Consider the following 9,712-nt stretch of genomic DNA (forward strand, 5'->3'; position numbering starts at 1 on the left):
ACATTTAATGCGCTTTTAATTTAAAGCAAATCTTACAGCTTCCAATATATACTTGGATAGCATAAACATTTACATTCAGTAGTAATAGAACAATCAAATAAGAGAGTTTATGTTTGTTTTATTTCATATCGATTAACAGATGTAGTACAAAGACTGAGACTCAAGCTTTATGAAGTGTGTAGTGTGAAAAGGAGGCAGCAAACGCTATAGAGAAAACATCCTCTATAAATCTGTCTGAATATAAATGAGTTTGCTACCTACTCTCTGTAGAACACTGGTACAACAACTAATGTTCATGTCAGTGTGAAGCTAGGCTGACAGTAACACATTTAATGGTCTGTATAGATGGTTTCTGTTTTGTGACAGCTTGTGTGTTACAAAGCACTATACAAATTCAAAATTGAATTGAACATTCAAATCTCAACCACATATCAACTGGAGAGTGTGAAAGTGACACTGGCATGATGATATGAAACTGAAGTAAAAAGAATCTAATTATGCTTATTATAAATGGGGCAATTATATATCAAGGTCTCACCCATGAAAACAAAAAGTGAACTGAATGTTGAAGCCCTGAGGATTATGTCATGAATACATTGTATTTAAATGGGTCCTGATTATATAACAGGCAATAGTTTATTTGATCAAATCGAAATAAAATATTTTTTTTTCTGGATCAGCAGTGAATTCACTTGCAGGGTTTCCTCCTCTGTGGAAGAAAAAACAAACAAACAAACAAAGAATTAAAAACAAGAAATTATATGAAAAGCAATACATGAAGAGAACACAACAAAGGTACAGTCAAATATGGGTAAACAGAAATGCATTTTTTTTAATTGCAGACTTTCTGGAAAGATTTTTGTCAATTAAACAACAATTATATGATAAAATAAATTACTCTGTAAGCCAATCACAACAAAATAACAGTGTTGACTGTTTAAGATGGCAAAATGTTCACTGCATGTTTAGAAAATGTTTTTATTACTAAAGAGTCATTACTTAGGCTGAAATTATTAGTGGCACTCACTAAATTGTTATAACTTGTTTACGGTGATGTGTATTTGGATTTGCTACTGTCTTTTAATCAGAAAATCATATCCCACTGCACTTCTGGTGTTATTTTTGTTAGACTACATAATGGTCACATAATCTGCAGGCCACAATCATGAAATATGACAGCATTGTGTTTCTGGATGAAAACATGTCTGACCATAGCAAACAACAGGCAATAATAACACGAATCAGAGGATCCTCTGAAGTAGGAACATTTGTTTACCACAAATAGACATGAATGCGGTTCTGAATCAAGCTAGCCTTGGCTCCCATCTTTTCAGTATCAAAGAAAACTAGGATCAAACAGAAATGAAGGAAAACAGTGTCTTATGTCTTGCTAAACAATTGCACTGGTTGTATTACCATTAGAATATGTGAGAATATTATTAGTACATAAATTTACAGTTAGTATATCAAAAGAAATATACATTTCATAGTCTATGTATTTAAAATGTTTGTCCTTCACCGAACAAATGTGTCATCTTAATTAAAGAGAGGTAAATAAGATGATCTTTTCTGCCATTTTTGGTACCATTTAAAAGACAATAAAACAGGGAAATTCTGCATCATTATTTTGGAGATTCAGCTGGTGAGGAACATTTGAGAAGCTATTTTGGTGTATTTTACTTGATTTTTTACACTTTTAGACAACCCTCGTTGATTGAACTACATTTTGGCCCCACTACATTTATAAGGCACCATTTTCTTTGTCCATAAACCATGCATATTTGAAATCTAAGCAAGTTGCAATCACAAAATATGGGAAAACTGTACATATATCCATGGGGTTATCCATATAATATTCATGTTTACCAAATACAGCACCAGAGTGGATTTCTGCATGCCGTACTACCTGTTACTACATTAACACCATGTTGTTTCAACTTTTGCTTAAGTGAAGTATTTATGTACTTTTTCCAGTACTGAACACTTGATTTCACCAGTTTCACCTTCAGTAGATTATGATCAATGACTGAAATGACAAATCAAGTCAATTAAATATCTGTATGTCACGTAAGGTCTATTAGAGTCTACTAGTATAGGTATTAGTTCCATGTATTTTGTGTTTCCCTGTTTTGTATGAGCACAAACGTCTGAACTGATAGACAAGTTAAGTAATTTTAAGACAAATAAAGACATTTTTATTTAAGTAAAAAAATCTCAGGTGTAAACTCCTGTGGTCCTCTTCAGGAACAGAACTGCAACCAAGACTTCCCTCAGCTTACACCAGAGATAACTGCCTTCTCCAAGTGGGAGCGTGTTCTTCATTAACACTCCTAATTCACCTTTCAGCACATTGCTCTTCAACAGGCTGTCAAATGTTCTGCCAAGACTATTTGCCCAACTCAGACAGTCCCAACGGCTGCTAAGGAGAGCTATCACAATTTTCCTTCCAAGGAATTCTCTAGAACAAGTATCTACGTGGAAAGCACTTCTGGAACATGAACAGGATGGGTAGGCTATTGGTGAATGAGGGCACGTTTACAGACATTGACATAATGAAAGGAGAAGACATCACCACCACGATACACTGATGCAACTGTTTACATCTGCCCTTTATCTAAGCCGCTTTGTTAACATTTCCATCGTCTCGAGCTCAGCCAACAAGCAAACTCCGATCCCCCAGACGTAGCAGTCGCTACAGAAACCCCGCTGAGCCGCAACACAATACCCTACCGCGAGGGCAGAATCAGCGCCACAGACACAGCAGAGAGCAGCCCGCCGTCGCCGCGAGACGCAGCGGAGCTGGGTCAAGATGCAGACAGCCTGACAGCGGCCTGGCCGAGGCCTTTAGCACCCCCCGATTGCTCTCGTCGGCTTTTATTATCATTTCGTCCGCGGTACATCTGCTGCAGAGGAGCCTCCGTTCTGTGGCGCAAGTTTGCGCTTCGGCGTTCGGACGCATCGGCACGAGACATCGCGCTTCACTTCAAACGGACGGACGTCGTGTCCGACCCCGCGCCCTGCCGCCTGACCCCCACGATACGGAAGACGTAGAAGGGCTTCGCGGCGCGCGAGCCATCAGAGGAGCTGTTGAGTCGATTTGAGCGCCTGGGTTTGTTTGGTGTCTACAGTCTGGTCGCGGGTCTATTTTTGGAAAATTTGACGTGTTCGGAAAGCTCGGGAGCTGGCCGGTGTGGCTCGTTCCGCCACTGCTTTCTTGCTTGCGGCAGGGGATCAAACTGCAAAACAACGGAGGCAGATTCCTGCAAGAGGTGGCCAAGCGCAGGCTGCTGTGATAATAATACAAAAGTGCCACCTGCACTGCTTATATCTCAAGAGAACAACCACGTGAAACGTTATAAGTAAATCATAGCGTATTTTTATTCCATTTCTTTTGTAACGAATTGATTTTCTTTTCGTGATTTATTCTAAAAGAGAGAAACACGAGGGGAAGGTAACTTTGTCTAACTTATTGACCTGACTTGATTAGATACAATATCTCTGCAGATCACCTGTTTTGAACAAGGTTTCTCTCTGTGGGTGGAACAAGGGTGATCTCTAGTTTTCAGTACTTTCATTTCAGAAGTCCTTTCTCGATTTCTGAAAGTTTCATCTTTCAGTATTGAGAGCAACTGCACCTCAATCGCAACTTTTACTTTCACCTGTTATTTCCTCAGTAAGATGTGGGCTACACCATAATTTTCCAGAGAACAAAATGAAATGGAGAACAATTTCCAAAATATGCAAGGAGCTTCCAGTATGACTGTTCTTCTGCGCCCAGTGTTTGTCGAACGAGATTAATATCGCGGGATAAACTACTGATTTGCTTGTGTTTCATTTGCCGTAAGGACAGCATTCGGTAAATCCTCATTTATGAAGGCAATTAGTAAGCTTCTCCATGTAGCACATCCAGACACATTAAGCTTACTTAAGTATGAGTGTAAGGTATTTAATGGTCCCACCCAGTCGTCCAACAAGGCCAAAAAACGGTCTTTAGTATGAAATTATTATTTAGACATATTCTTCTTTCAATTTATCCTCATGAGCAAAATAAACTGAACATGCAGAGATTTGTAGGGCTTTATGAAGACGAAAAGAACTGGGGGGGTTTGGGCCCCCGTTTCGAAGGAGTGCTTTTTGAATCTTAAATCAAGTGTAATGCTGATGATTAAAGACCTCAGACACGAGTATTTACTAAATCAACATTTGAAACAAACAGCTGTTCCGTAATATATAAATTAATCACTATTTGCCCAATTAATTATTTTCATACTTTAATACCATAATAGTCTATAGCTAATTGTGATATGATACTTGAAAAAAGAGTGATAATTTTTCATAATAACAATACCAACATGATTATTATGAATAACTGTCCAAATATGTTTACTGCATCACACCTTTGCACTACTATAAAAGGTGCGGAGATTTTAAAATGTATTGGGCTGAATCATGGATGCAGGTTACTGTTCCTCCTCTAGATGTCACTCTGCGGCCATTATCAACCTGTAGTCTCAATTAGTGAAGGTCAGGTCATCATTGGAAACACAAAACTATGGCTTATGGCCATATTTTCGTTGGCCAAAAACAGCCTCCAATGAGTATTTAAATTTTTGTACTATGAGTACGAATATTAACATATGATTTTGGATCCGCTTCTTTTTACTTGTTATTTTAACATTATCTTTAACACTTCGTAAATCAGGACTACGGAAAATTTATGCCAAGTAAAAAGCTGTTTGCATTTAAATGTAACCCCCCCCCCCCCCCCCCCCCCAATTTTTAACATTTATTTGATAGCTTTAAAATGATTGTCGAAACTAGGCTAAAAATGACTGGCGTTCTGCCCTGTTGTGTTTGATGAACATTGTCCATGTTGCCACTAGATGGTAGTGTGGCAACTCTTTCTGGGTTGCTCCATTCTTACGACCGCCTATCACTACTTAGCTACCTCTGCATAGCACATTTTGCTTTCTTTTACATTCTCCTTATTTTTAAATGACGTTTTTCAAACTAATAAATATTGTATTTTTTTCAAATAAAGAATAACAACATTCCAAAATGATTTTATATCTTAAAATGTGGATGAGCAAAATTCTCTGGTGCATTTTAATGTGATGAAAGGACCAATATTATAGGAGACTAAATCTTGATATCTCTGTCACTTTAAAGTGTCACCCATTTGAACAGCTTTTGCAAGAACCTTTTCAAAGTAATGCAGTTTGTCATTTTCAACACCTGAGTTCCACAACCTTAAATGCCACTACCTGAATTATGGCTGATATTCACTGTGGAATCATTGTAATAAATTTCTGTAAAGAAAACAGCCACCCAACACTGTCCAAATAAAGGATTTTTTCACATAATTGATTCAATGTCTCCTTTTATTTTTTTCTGCGTTTTTTCCCCCTCCATCGTCGTTTTTAAAACCGCCATCTAGCACAGATGCCAGGCAAGATCACAGCTCGCTTTTTTGAATCAGTATTGCCAAAGTTTGCAGGGCCTACTTACGCACCGACTGTCCGAGCTGTGATTGAGGGAGATTACCCGCGAGCGGCTGCTTTCCCCCCCCCCCCTCCAGTCTGCGAGGAAGGAGGAGGTGTGTGTGTGTGAGAGGAGCGGGGGGGGGGGGGGGGGTAACCGGGGGAGGGACGAGGTGTCGGCTATACACAGACCCAGCCTCGGCCCTGAACCCTCTCCTGCCCCAGGACCGGCCCATGCCGCTGCCATCCGGCGGATTGGCGCTAATTCAACAGCGCTGGCGTCGGGACCACAACTGCAGCACCCCCCACCCCCCACGACTGGGACTGAGGGCCACGCAAGGGACTCACCTTACGCCAGTTAAGGGAGGGCCACACGGGTATAGGGGGTGTCTCAAGGTCAGCGAGGTATCTGTGGCCGGAAGGCGAGAACTAATGAGATTTTCATTCTTTCCTTCTCTCCAGCACTGATGGCATCACCTCGCAGCCCCCGTCAATCCACAACCTTTCATAAGCCGGAAAACGATGAAGAGATGGGGGAGGGTGAGAGAGAGAGAGAGAGAGAGAGAGAGAGAGAGAGAAGGGAGGAAAAGAGAAATGGAAAAAAGTGTTTATTTTTTAACAGGACAGTTAATCTATTTGGACTGGATGTAGCAGGACATTTGCATGGAGGGCTCAGAGACACGTCAGCAATAACCGCGAGGTTGTGACATCCCCCCTAAATATGCTGAGCTTTCTGTAACCTCTCATCAAACACTGTGATCTTTATGGACTGTATCATATTGTGCCATAATGTGCTTTATTGTCCACAGAATAAGCTTTTCTTAAAAGTAATTGGAAAGCTGGGAATGGCTGCTATCGGCTGATTTTTAAATACATTATTTCTGAAATGTGGCCTGGGTAATGACCCTGTCGGTGTAAAACGTAAGATTTATCTTGGCAGAGAAAATTGATCCATTTCACCTTTGTCTAATGGAAATTTTTATCAGGGATTATCTGTTTATGTAAATGAGCGTTGCCCGGAACAGGGAAATAAAAGGAACTTGAGGGGGCAGTTAATCTAACACTTGACACGTCAATGTGGACATAATGCATACAGAGCTTTCTCTCTGTCTTTCTCTCCCTCTCTCTGTGTGTGTGTGTGTGTGTGTGTGTGTGTGTCGGGGGGGGGGGGGGGGGGGGGGGCGGTTGGCTACTGAAATCCCATCTGAATCTGGCTCTTCATTACCATATAAAGAAAATGCAAAATGGCCACCTGCGCTAATAAAGATGTTACACAGCCAAATGACGTGCGCTTTACTATACGGATTTCATTTCTAGCCTTTTAAGACCCGTGAATGCTTCTCAGCTCCGATGTACTATTATTACATTTGAGATGTCTGGCGTTAGCTTTCAGACACAAGAAACCTTCGCCATTTCATGTAGCCTAGAATAACATTCCTAGCTCTAAAACCTATGGCGGATCGCTGTGACCCATATTGTGGGCAATCTATCCCATCTCCTGAAGCGCTTTTACACAGTCTCTGTCCAGCCTTTGCACGAGTAGGAAGGAACATACTGGAAGTGGATGAAGACTGACAAGACTGTGAAAGCCTCCCTACCACCGCCCCGCTTGTGTGTGTTTGTGCCCGCCACGGTTTCCCAAAGCCGCGGCGTTCTCGCCGGCGAGACGCGGCCGGTACCCGCGCTCCAAGCTTGGCGACGTTAGCAGCGCCATTTCAAACATCGGACTCTCTTGCCGGGGGAGGGACCGACTTTCTTAGCGTCCTTTAGCCTTTGCGCCTTCTGGGCTTGCTGCGATCAAACAGGCTTGGCAGGAGTGGGCCGCTCAGACCACCACGGGGCTAGACGTGATCCGACAGGCCTCCTGCGGCGAACTGAGACTCTGCGGGTCCTGCTCATAGACGCAGGGAAGGAATGCTGGCTGTCTTGGGACAGGTCATTAGACCGGGGGAGGTCTGTAGTGCTGCTCCTGCAGATCAATGATGTATTGCGCAACGATGTGTTGCACTATTGCTTTAAAAAAGCATTCTCGAAATCAATGATTAATCGATACGTTAAAAAAAACCGCTTACGAAAACATAAAACCAGTAGGAGCTCATCAGCTGTCAGTATTTCGCTTCATAAAGCCCATAGCAGGTGCCAGATGTTGGGGCGTTTAGGCAAAGGGGCGTCCGCAGATATCTGGACCAGACAGCAGCATTACTGGGACCACACAACTGAGCGTATATAAAGCCGATTTTACTTACAGGAGGATCAAACGCTGCCAAAATGTCACCTCTGAAAGGACCCCCATCATTCACCTGTCTCACATGTGTGAACTGACCGACATGAATGGGAATAAATAATGTCATTTGCCTGCAGAAGTAGGCCATAGATTCCTTTCTGGGGCTCTTGCATAAACCCGCTTTTTGATAGCGGAGAGCTCAGGCCTGGGGAATTTGCTTTGAACACTGGATATTGACTAAATTGTAAAGGCATACAATTGGGGTGTAGGGCTGTGTGTGTCAGGGATAATTTTGACTTTGAGGGTGCAGGAGCCATAAATTCCATGTGCTGCAAAGGCAATTGACCCATTTTGTATCTCACCTTTGTGTACATGTCGAGCATTGTAACAAACCACTGTCATTTTTTTTACAGCCATATACTATAAAATTCATGGTAAACATTTGGTGGAAAAACAAGACATACGCAGTAAAGGTTCAGTATGTTCTCTACTTCTCAGGGTCACCAGGGTTGATATGCAGTTCCACTACTGAAATGCAATATTAAAAAATCAAGCACATTTGTTATTGCGTAGTTGGACCATGGTGTTTGTGGAAAGTCTAAATCGACACTGTTATTTCATGTAATAGATACTTTATAAGCATCTTAGAAGTGTAAATGTACCCAATAATGTGGGCAGTGAGTATGGGAACACTTTATTAGATGTTTTTAATAAAGCAGGGGGTGAGTGATAATCATGTTCCAACAATTATGGAGAATAATCAAGTTTTAAAAAATTATAAAATAAAAAAATGGATGTGGAAATGTGTCAGGAACAACTTATTATTTATAACAGTCATCCACAGAAGTTACAGCTAGGGAGAATTTTAAAGGCTTTTGACTTATGTTGAAAGTTGATGGTCATGTCGCTGTCGTCGCCTCTTCTCAACCTGACGAGGGAGAGATGAAACAGCAGTGGCCACTCTGTCCCACTCCTGGTGTAAGGGGAGGGTTGTGCAATTAAAAGAGTTTCAGTTCACCAGGAGCATTAAAAAATGAACACTTGGTGGCAAATGGAGGATCCCCAGTCATCAGAGCACATTTGTGTCCTAGAGGAAGCCTGCGACAGATGTTAGGATGAGACCCCCCCCCCCCCCACACACACACATACATATACACACACACACACACACACACACACACACACACACACACACACACACATACACACACACACACACACACACACACACACACACACACACACACACACACACACATGCATACTGAAAATCTGATCTCTGCGTTAATCCCCATTGACCTCACACTGTCTATTGTAATAGACCAAAGCACACTAGATGGACAGTGATTGTACTGCGGTTGTCTAATCCCATGTCAGCCACTTGTATGAAAATCCTTTAAAACTTTACAAATGAGAGCCAGCAGGGCCTGCAGGTCATTCGTATTACTGATGACAAGCTAAATTTGACATAGCCTTCAGACAAACACGCAGTGAGGTATGCCTACTTCTTGCCGGATTATGATGAGAGGTACGATGCCTTCATATATTGGTCCATGGTTCTTCTTTAAGCAGGAAAGCTAACTGGTTGAGCGCCAGTCTCACGTGCTCCCCTGTAAGGCTTGCCTCAGAAACATCCGGCCAGCCCAGCTGGGCTTCACAGACGAAAAACCCTCAGGAAGGAGCATTGACTTCACCATCCCATTACCCTCTTTGCCACTCGTTTATTGCATTATCCTAAGTTTGCATGTCCCCCCAACCTCCACCGCTGCTGCCCCAGATGCTGGCTATTACTTCGCCTCTCCCAGCTCTCTCTCAACCTTAACCATCAACCCCCCTCCACCCCAGCCCACCCTGCGCCTCCACATCCCTCGGATGTCAAGAGTCCCGTCCTGGCGGTAATTTGTTGCTAATCAGCTGTCAGCTAGCGGGCGATGATGAGGCGATGGCGGTGGCGCGGCGGCCGAGGCGCGGAGGTAATGGCCTTAAAAGTCACCGAGTCAATGTCAAT

This window comes from Electrophorus electricus, chromosome 9 (genome assembly GCF_013358815.1).
Source record: "Electrophorus electricus isolate fEleEle1 chromosome 9, fEleEle1.pri, whole genome shotgun sequence".
Lineage (NCBI taxonomy): Eukaryota > Metazoa > Chordata > Actinopteri > Gymnotiformes > Gymnotidae > Electrophorus > Electrophorus electricus.